This window comes from Solanum stenotomum, chromosome 7 (assembly GCF_019186545.1).
Source record: "Solanum stenotomum isolate F172 chromosome 7, ASM1918654v1, whole genome shotgun sequence".
NCBI lineage: Eukaryota > Viridiplantae > Streptophyta > Magnoliopsida > Solanales > Solanaceae > Solanum > Solanum stenotomum.
This window is the reverse complement of record NC_064288.1, coordinates 17,685,933-17,696,837: the sequence shown is the minus strand read 5'-3', so window position 1 is coordinate 17,696,837 and position 10,905 is coordinate 17,685,933.

The following is a 10,905-nucleotide window of genomic DNA, read 5'->3' as shown; positions in this document are numbered from 1 at the left end:
GTGCCCTTGAGTTATCTTTACTTTCAGTTTTGTTCTATTCGAGAACTATACTCTGAGACTTGTATATTTTTATTCGAATTCTGTATTTAGAGGTTTGTACATGTGACAACCAAATTCTGGGTAGTGTTGAGTCTTAATTAAAGTCTTCCGCTTATTTATTATCTTTTATTCTCGTATTTCTACTTCTCTATTGTTGTGGTTGGGTTAGGCTGACGTGTCCGGTGGTAAATGGACACATGCCATCACATCCGAATTTGGGGTGTGACAATCCCGGACTGAGAGACAGTAGGTATGTATCACTAGGTCAGACATTCATCACTATACTTGACATTGCATTCCATTTCATTACACATATTTATCATTATTGATCTTGATATTGTGTTTAGCTAATCTTGTGAGTGTCTTTCTGTGGAACTTTGATTGGTGAATATTGAGCTTGTTGTTGAGAATATGTAATTGTTAGAGTGTTGTAGTTGAGATATGTGCTATTTGAATTGTGAACTACTAGATTGGGCTGGTTTTATGCATGTTGTAGTTGTGGAGGTTTGGTTGGGGTGTAAGGAGTACCCGTATTCTATCCCCTTAGCTTGTGTTTAGAGGTTTACTTGCTGAGTACCGCGTGATTTGGTACTCACCCCTTGCTACTACATTTTTTTTGTAGGTTACTAGCCCAGACCTTTGTGATATTTTCTCTTCTCTTGTCTGAGGCTTCTTGTGGAGGTTTGGGAGGTAGCTGTTTATCATTTCAGCGGACCATCTTTCTCTTTAATTATGATCTTGTTCTATTCTAGAAACAATGTCATTTGAGACTTATGTTTTTCTTTTGAATCAGTTGTAATACTTTAGAGGCTTGTACACGTGACAACCAGATTTTGGGGGTATTTTTGAGTTTATTATAAAAATTTCTGCATTTTATTGTAATGGTTGAGTTTTAGGCTGACTTGTCTTGGAGGGTTAAGACGAGTGCCATCACGTCCATTTTTAGGTCATGACAATTGTATTTACATATGTTAGCTTCTGCTCCTGTGTCTATCATTGGTGTATAATATCTGTTATAATATCATTCTATTTTTATTTTTGCAAGTATATATATTTTCATGTTTTTTATCATAAGTAAGTTCTTTTTATTATTATATTCTTATTATTATAATTTATTGTTAACTGTTTGTCTTCTAAATTATATGGTTTTACTTGTTCTAATTATTATATTCCTAAAGTGATAATTTATCTCCCTGGTACTCCTCCAATGATTATTTCATTTTTGATGTGCTTAATCTTTCTTTTACTATTTCTAAATCTTCTTCTATGTCAATCTCATTATAACTATAGTCATTATTATCTATGACTGTAACTATTCTGTCAAATTGATTTTCTATTTTTATTTTTTTTATTTTATTTTTAGCTGTTATCTTATGTTTTGTTGTTAAAACATACAAGTTTTTACATCTAACTGTAAATATTTTACTTCTTGGGGCTAGTTCTATCCCTGACATTTTCCAATATAATACTAGTGATTTATCTATATGTCTGTAATTTATTGTTACTGAGTAGTTAACACTTATTATGAATTTAAATTTTTGGTATATGAGGTTACCTTTTACTGCACTTATTATACTTTTTTCTATAGGTTGTATGATCCTATCATCTGCTTAGTATATTTCTATGAGTGTGCTTATTCCTTCTCTAAAACATGTTTTTATTAATATTTTTGTTCCTCCCAAATGTACATATTTAATTGGATTTTTAAGCCTTAATATCCTGTATTTCTTTATTGATTATTCGTTTGTTTATTATTGGTATTTTAGCCTTTTCTTTGGTGTATTTGCATTTTATGATATGTTCTCTTTGACTTACTACATAATATTCTTCTTTTTGTCGTTTAAACCAATTTCTTATTGTTGGTATTTCGAATATTTTTTCTACGCTTAGGTCTAATTCTTTTCCTTTTATTTGTTCAAATATATTATTATCAAATATTATTTTTTGTTCTGCCGATTCTTCATCTTGATATTTATCTTTAGTTATTATTTGTATATCTGTTTCAGTCATTTATATAGCATTCATTATCTGATTCTATTACTGAATTATTTTCCATTTCGTCTATTTCGTTTTCTGATAATTCATATATACTATCTTCACTTTCTAATTCATAATCTACGTACTCTATTTGTGTATATTTTTCATTGTCTACTAGTATTTTTGATATCTGTCTTTTCTTTGGATTTTTAGGTAATGTACAATTATTTGCTATATGTCCTAATTTTCCACAATTGTAACAAATACATTCTGTTAATTTTTTCTTTGGTCTATATGGTCTTTTAGTTTTATAGTTTTTAACATAGTATCTTATTTTTGGTTTTTTATATTTATATTTTGATCTGTATTTTTTATTATATTTCTTTTTATAGTATCTGCCTGTACCACCGAATTGGAGTGCTGTTTTATTTTTGCAACATGCTAAGTTTTTTACCAATATTTTTTCCATTTTAATTTCTTCTTTTTATTTTTCACATAGTTCTATAAACCATCGTTGTAAGAATTTCATTCTAGTTCCTAAGGTATCTGTTAATCATGCTTCATTCCAACTTTTTATTATTTTTTGAATTAAAAGGTTCTGGTAATTTTGTAAAAATATAATTTTCTTATTTCTTTACTTTCTTCTATGCTATATGTTTCTTTATAATAGTATTCTCTAAATGCACATGTATATTCATCTATTTAACACATGTTACTTATTGCTAATTTTGTCAGTAGATTTCGGTTTATGATTTTTTCTTTATCTTGTTCTTCTACTTCTGTTGTCATACTGCTAAATTCGTTTCTTATAGCTACTTCGTATTTATATAATATTTCCATAGTTGTAGTAGCTATTTCACCATCAAATTTTTTATTACTTCTTAAAGTTTCTAAACTTTAATCTGATAAATTTTGTAGCCATAATTTTACTGTTTCTATAAGTGTTGTTTCTATATATCCTGGTGTTTCTATCAGTCCTATTTTGTTATCTATTAATTGTTTTGATATATATCCCATCCATAATTGGATTGTTTTATTTATATCTACTATACAGTCTAAATCTAAAAAATTATGTTGTTTAGTTATTGATTTAGGTGTCCATTTTTTATTCAATCTTTAATCCCACATAGTTTTTTCTCTATCATATTGTACATAGTTTGTATTATAGTATCTTGGATTTTTTTGGATTCTTTACTCCTGATGTACTTGGTTTTTCATCTATATATGTCTACATCTTATGTATTTACTTATAAATTCTTTGTATCTATGTTTGCTAAAAGTTCCGTATATATTTCGCTTGTTTCTGAATGTTGTTCTTCTAGATCATCATTATTTATTTCATCAATTCCTATTTCAGGTAGATTATCTTGGTTTTCTTCTTTTTATTCTAGTTCTTCTAATTGTAATTTTTCTTTAAATTTATTTATCTCATTTGCTAATTTTGTTTTTGTTATTTTTCTTTTTGTTTAATTTCATACATTTCTTTCAATATTGTCAGCTCTTTTTCTAGTTCTATTATTTTAGTATTTTTACTTCTTCTAAATGTTGTACTTCTTTTTTTGCTTGTTGTTTTATTTTTTCAATTTCCGTTTTTCTATCTATTTTTTCATTTTCTTTTGTTATTATTATCATAGCAGTTAAACTATCTTCTAATTTTACTGTTTCTTTTCCTAACATTAAACTTAGATTGTCACCTATTTTCTTTTATCCTCTTTTTAGATTAGAAAATATTATCTTTATTTTTAGTCTGTCATAGTTTTCATATGTTTTTTCATCTATTGCGTATTCTTCTTTATTCATTTATAAATTGTGTTGTAGTTTATATTCTAAGTTTCCTATTTGTATTTGTAGGTATAAAATAGTTTTTCTCAGTGCTACTATAGATTTTTTACAAATTCCTGCAAATATATTACTGTTAAGTCTATTTTGCTTATGTCTTAATTCTTGTCTTTTTGCTATAATTATTTTAATAAATTTTTGTCTATATTCGTTATTCTCGTTATTCATTGTATCTTTAAATATTGATTATATTTATATTCTATCTTAGATATATTATCTATTAATTGATCTAATTTATCGTTATCAGTTTTTGTGATATTGAGTTGTTTATATTCTGGATATAAAACCTTATATACCATTTTATCCATAGCTCTGATTTCATTTTTTGGAGGTATGAAATTCATGGTAAAATGTAATAATACTTATCGTAATATTCTTCTGATAGTTGTCTTAATCTGACTATTTCTTTAATATTATTTGTGATGTATTCTAGATACAACATATCTTGGGTTCTTAGGTACATATGTAAATTATTTTCCAATATTGTAAATATTGTAAATATTCATAGTTCATTTTAATCTTAATTTATTTCTAAATCATACCATTCTATTCTTTCGAGGTCTAAATCATGTAGGTCTATTTCATACCATTGTTGGTCTAATATATCTTTTGATTCGTTATCATTAAATATTTTTTCCCATATGATTCTTCTTAATTCAATTATCTTTATACTTCTAAGTATATATAAGATTAAAGTTTCATAGTGTTTTATTATTTCGTCATGCATGTATGTAGTCATGTTCGTTGTTATGCATGTTTTTTTTATTTTCAACTATTCCTTCCTATCATATCCATAATTGATTAAATTCATATTAGATCATTATGAACTAAGTTATCTGTTTATCATGTTCTCCTGTCACTACTAGCATCGTAGTTTAGCGGATACTTCCTTCTTATCAGCGCCTCAACTTTGTTTACTCCCCTAAACGGCTTTTCTTGCCTACCGATTTCAACATTAGGATGGCATAGTATAGAAGTTTTCTCCCTGTTTCCAGTGTGCTAATAAACTAGAAATCATATTTCAAATAATTCTAATACATAATAACTAACATAAATTTATTCAATCATATATATGATATTCAAGAATATATGAAATTAGTTCTGCATATTTGTTGAACAATATACCTTTGCCTCTTGCTTGTCTATGGTATCTGAAGGTTGCTCCATTATCTTTAAAGTATGAATATTTTAAATATTTGAGAGAGTGTTTTTATGGAAGCTTGCTTCGTTTATTGAAGGCTTGCCCCTTATGTTACATGTACATTCCTTTATATAGAAAGGAAATCCTATCCTACAGCTACTGCACTTATATTTATCTGCACACTACTTTAATAATGCACATCTACCACACCTACCACTTTACACTTGTCCATTCATAATGCACACCACTCCTACCTACCACTTTAATATGCACCTACTTTAATAATGCATACTACCCTACACTTGTTGACTAATTTATATAATTTATTCCTACTCTACTAACTTTATTACAATAAGACGAAAAATAATGTACCTAATAATTTACAATAATGCTCCTTTACATAGTACTATTCACTTTATACTATTTGCTTTTGGCTTTTTTTGGCCAAATATGTCTTCTTTGCCTCATCTCTTTAGTTGTCTTTATCTTCTTTGTCCCTATCTTCTTTGTCTTCATATCTCTTTGACTTTATTCTAGCTGGACATCGGAAATCACATTGTCTTCTCCATTAGATTTTGAACATATATGGTCAGGATATTTGTGTCCAATTAGTTTACGATATTTGTTTAATGGTTATGAAGAAATAAATCCTGTCTTTAATGCTCTTGTTGTAGGTCTTTCTTCTGATTTTAATAATGATAAAATCCATTTCTAAACTTCATCTATATCTGATTTCCTTAGTTCCCTTGAGTTGGCATAAATCATTAATTGATCTCTGGACTCCATATAGCATTTCCATTCAAATAATTGTTGGCTAGTTCTTGTATTATAGTTAATATGCCAATTATTCTTTTATTGGTATAGAAATTGGGTATCTCAATTTTTGATATTTCTGGTTGTTCCCCAATATCTTCCGATATTATCATCTCTTTGGTCAGGCCTATCTTTACAACTTGAATAGGAGGTTTTATCTCCTCATGTAATATCTCTGCTGTTGCCGTATAGAATTTTACATAAAATAAATTTCCTTTGGTCACTCTTTTGTATATAATAAATGCTTTGTATAATTCTGATATGCCACTTAGTTCTTCTTTGTCATAAAGTATATGCAGTACTTATTAATCCATAATTATAACATGTTTTAACTAGGTTAGCATTGGTTTTTGGCTGTGCAATTAGTTTATTGTATCCTTGGAATTTCTTGGTTATATAGTCTTGGTTTGGATCTTTTGTAGTGGTAGATCTAGGATTGAGGTTTAGGTAACTTTGTATTTTGTATATATTTTTGAGGTATGTCCTTGTGATGTGGTTATGCAGCTTTTTCTCATGTTGTAGGCTATCTGCATACGTTGAAGTTTGTGGTTCTATGGTTAATGGATTTTTTGTTTTTTGTGTAAATGGCTTTTCAAATAACTGATTTAGATTTGCATTTCGTTGTTTTTCAATAACTGGTCTTCTTGTACCTGCAGCTATATTTAGACAATCATTATGGGTTTTAAGGTGTTTCCCAACGTCATCTCTTAGCTCTGGATTTTTAAAGTCTTCCGATCGACTTAGCTCCGCATTTTTATAGTCATGCTGCTGACTTATACTAACTTTAGACTTCAGATTATCTTCATTAGTCTTTAGCTTTTGTATCTCATTGTCCATATTGTCCACTTTGATACAAAGTGTAGTAATGACTTTGAGTATCTCTTCAATTGTATTTTCTTTCTCAGTTTGAGTAATTTTGTCTTGATAAGTAATCTGCAATAACATTCTTGTCAGTTTTATTACTTCAGTAGTAAATGTAAAATTTAATATATTTAATACCAATCTTCTCATTTATTTTGTAGTTATTGAATCCTGTATTTTTCTTGTTAGCCACCATTTTACTTGTGTGTTATCTGTCCTTATAATAAATTTGTTACATACAATATATGGTTCAAATGATAGTAAACATTTATACACTGAATATAATTCTTTTCTATTTATTTTTCATCTTATTTCTGCATTAGTAAATGCTCCTGAATAATAGCTACAATGATGTTCTATTTTTTCTTTATCATACCTGTATTTTAAGACTCCTCCATAACTTTTTTCACTGACGTCTGATTCTACTATATAAGTAATTTTTTTATTTTCATCCGGAAAATATAGTTTAGGTTGATTCTTACATAATAGTTTTACTTTTTGTATTTGTGTTTGGTCTTTTTTATCAAACTGGTATTCTATGTCTTTCTTTAATTTTTGTTGTAATGGTTTTAACTTTTCTGCTAATTTTGATATGTATTCTCTTACTTGATTTACTAGTCCTAAGAATGATTGTAATTTCTTTTTTGTGTCTAGTTGTTCATTTGAGTTAATTATTTTTTTTACTATATGTGTCTGCATATTTATTCCATTTTTATCTATCTGTATTCCTAGGAATTTTATTTGGCTTTTCATTATGTCTGTTTTTTTATTTAGGCTTATGCTTGAATATTCTATAATATGTATGAATTTTTCTAATAATCTTATGTGTTCATCTTGGGTTTTAGAATATAGTAATATATCATCAATATATACTACACAATTTTCTATTTGTTTAAAGTAGTTATCCATAAAGTGTTGATATCTACCTGGGGCATTTTTATATCCAAATGGTAATACGTTCCATTTATAAAATCCTTGTGGTACTGTAAATGCTGTAAGTTTTTTAGATTCTTCTTCTAACTTTCAGTGGTAAAATTCTGATTTGCAATCGTACTAAAATAATTATATCCTTGTATTTGTCTTATCTTTAATATTTTATTTGGTATTGGGTAATTATAAGTTTTAGTTTTTGCATTTAAATTTCTATAATCAATAACCATTCTACTTTTTCCTCTTTTTTGTTCACTATGTTTATTTACTATAAATGCTGGGCTTGTATGTTTACTATTGTTTTCTTGTATATATTCTTTTTCTAGTAATTCACTTATATGTATCTGAAATTTTGTTAAATCATTAAAATTATACTTTAATGATTTTTGGGTTATTATACTATTATTATCAATTAGCTCAATTTTTACTTTTGTTTTATGTTTTTTCCATCCTTGTAAATGATCTTCACTATATAATAATTCTAACTTATCTTGGATTATTTTTACTTTATCTATAGAGAATATAATTAATTCTATTTTAGGGTCTTCTTCTTTTATATTTTCTAATTTTTGTGTAATTTTTTCACTACCTTTTATTCATTCTGTTGTTTTTCATCTTTTGTTATTCACTCTTTTTGCTCCTATTTTTTGTTTACATGGTGTTATGAACCATCAGTGTGTTTTTGTTATTACATGTGGGTATAATTTTTCTAAAAATGACATTCTAATTGCATATCTTTTGTGGTCAATTCAAAGTTATATATTTCTTCTATAGTTAATATCTTATCCCATATTTGTATTTTTATATTTTTTACCTTATATGTGATCATGCTTCCTTCATTATTAAATCATGTTACTACTATCGGTGTTTTTAATTTTTCTCATTTATCTTCTGGTAAACAATTATATTTACATATGTTAGCTTCTGCTCCTGTGTCTATCATTGGTGTATAATATCTGTTGTTATATCCTTCTATTATTATTTTTTCAAGTATATATATTTTCATGTTTTTATCATAAGAAAGTACTTTTTATTATTATCTTCATATTATTATAATTTATTGTTAACTGTTTGTCTTCTAAATTATATGTTTTTACTTGTTCTAACCATTTTATTCCTAAAGTGATATTTTTATCCCCTTGATATACTTTAAACTTTATTACTATTGGTACTCCTCAAATGATTATTTCCTTTTCTATAGTTTCTTCGGTATATAGTAATGCCTTTGGTTATTTAGGAAATAATTGTTCAGTAGTAATTATTTCATCTTCTGTTACTAATTCTCTTGTAATATAGTTTTCTTCTTGTCCTGTATTTATCAATATTAGATATTTTCGTTATTCCATTACTCCCGTTATGTAGTAATGATATGGTTTTATTTCTTCTTTTATTGATTTTTGTGGAGTTTTATCCATTCTTCTTGAGGTACTCATTCTTTATGATATTTGGGGTATTTCATAGTTTATTCTTTTTGATGTGCTTAATCTTTCTTTTACTATTTCTAAATCTTCTTCTATATCAATCTCATTATAACTATAATCATTATTATCTATGACTATAACTATCCTTTCAAAAGGATTTTCTATTTTTATTTATTTTTATTTTTTTAATTTTATTTTGTGCTGTTATTTTATGTTTTGTTGTTAAAACATATAAGTTTTTACATCTATCTGTAAATATTTTACTTCCTGGAGCTAGTTCTATTCCTGACATTTTTCAATATAATAATACTGATTTATCTATATTTCTGTCATTTATTGCTACTGAGTAGTTAACACTTATTATAAATTTAAATTTTTGGTATATGAGATTACCTTTTACTGCACTTATTATACTTTTTTCTATGGGTTGTATAATTCTATCATCCGCTAAGTATATTTCTATGAGTGTATCTATTCCTTCTCTAAAACATGCTTTTATTAGTATTTATGTTCCTCCTAAATGTACATATTTAATTGAATTTTCATCCTTAATATCATGTATTTCTTTATTTATTATTCGTTTGTTTATTATTGATATTTTAGCCTTTCCTTTGGTGTATTTGCAATCTATGATATGTTCTCTTTGACTTACTACATAATATTCTTCTTTTTGTCGTTTAAACCAATTTCTTATTGTTGGTATTTCAAATATTTTTTCTACGCTTAAGTCTAATTCTTTTCCTTTTATTTGTTCAAATATATTATTATTTTTTGTTCTGCTGATTCTTCATCTTCTTTAGTTATTATTTGTATATCTGTTTCAGTCATTTATATAGTATTCATTATCTGATTCTATTACTGAATTATTTTCCATTTCGTCTGCTTCGTTTTCTGATAATTCATATATACTATCTTCACTTTCTAATTCATAATCGACGTACTCTATTTGGGTATATTTTTCATTGTCTATCAGTATTTCTGATATTTGTTTTTTCTTCGAATTTTTAGGAAATGTACAATTTTTAGCTATATGTCCTAATTTTCTACAATTGTAACAAGTACATTCTGTTAATTTTTTCTTTGGTCTATATGGTCTTTTAGTTTTATAGTTTTTTACATAGTATCTTTTTCTTGGTTTTTTATATTTATATTTTGATCTGTATTTTTTATTATATTTCTTTTTATAGTATCTGCCTGTACAACCGAATTGGGGTGCTATTTTATTTTTGCAACATGCTAAGTTTTTTACCAATATTTTTTTCATTTTTATTTCTTCTTTATGTTTTTCACATAGTTCTATAAACCATCATTGTAAGAATTTCATTCTAGTTCCTAAGGTATCTGTTAATCCTGCTTCATTCTAACTTTTTATTACTTTTGAATTAAAAGGTTCTGGTAATTTTGTAAAATATAATTTTCTTATTTCTTTACTTTCTTCTATACTACAAGAAATTATGGAATTAGCAACAACTTTTTAGCAACAACTATATTATTGTTGGCTTATATTGATAAATCACAACAACTTGATTTAATTGTTGGTATATCATTTAATTTTTAACCACAATATTTTTGTTGTTGCGAATTATGTTAGTATTGTTGCGATATTATATTGTTAATAATAATTAATATAATAAGTTTCAAATATTAAAAAATTGCAACAACGTTTTTGCAACAATGATGATATTGTTGCCCAACTTAAGTAATGGCAACAATTTAATTAATTTGTTGCTATCTTAAAAAATATTTGGCAACAATAATTTATTTTATTGTTGCTAATATATTTAATTTGACAGTATTGTATACATTGTGGCAAAAAATAGATTATTTTTTTAGTTTTCCGCCAATAGAATCGCGGTTTTTTTTTTGTTTCCGCCAATTTTTTTT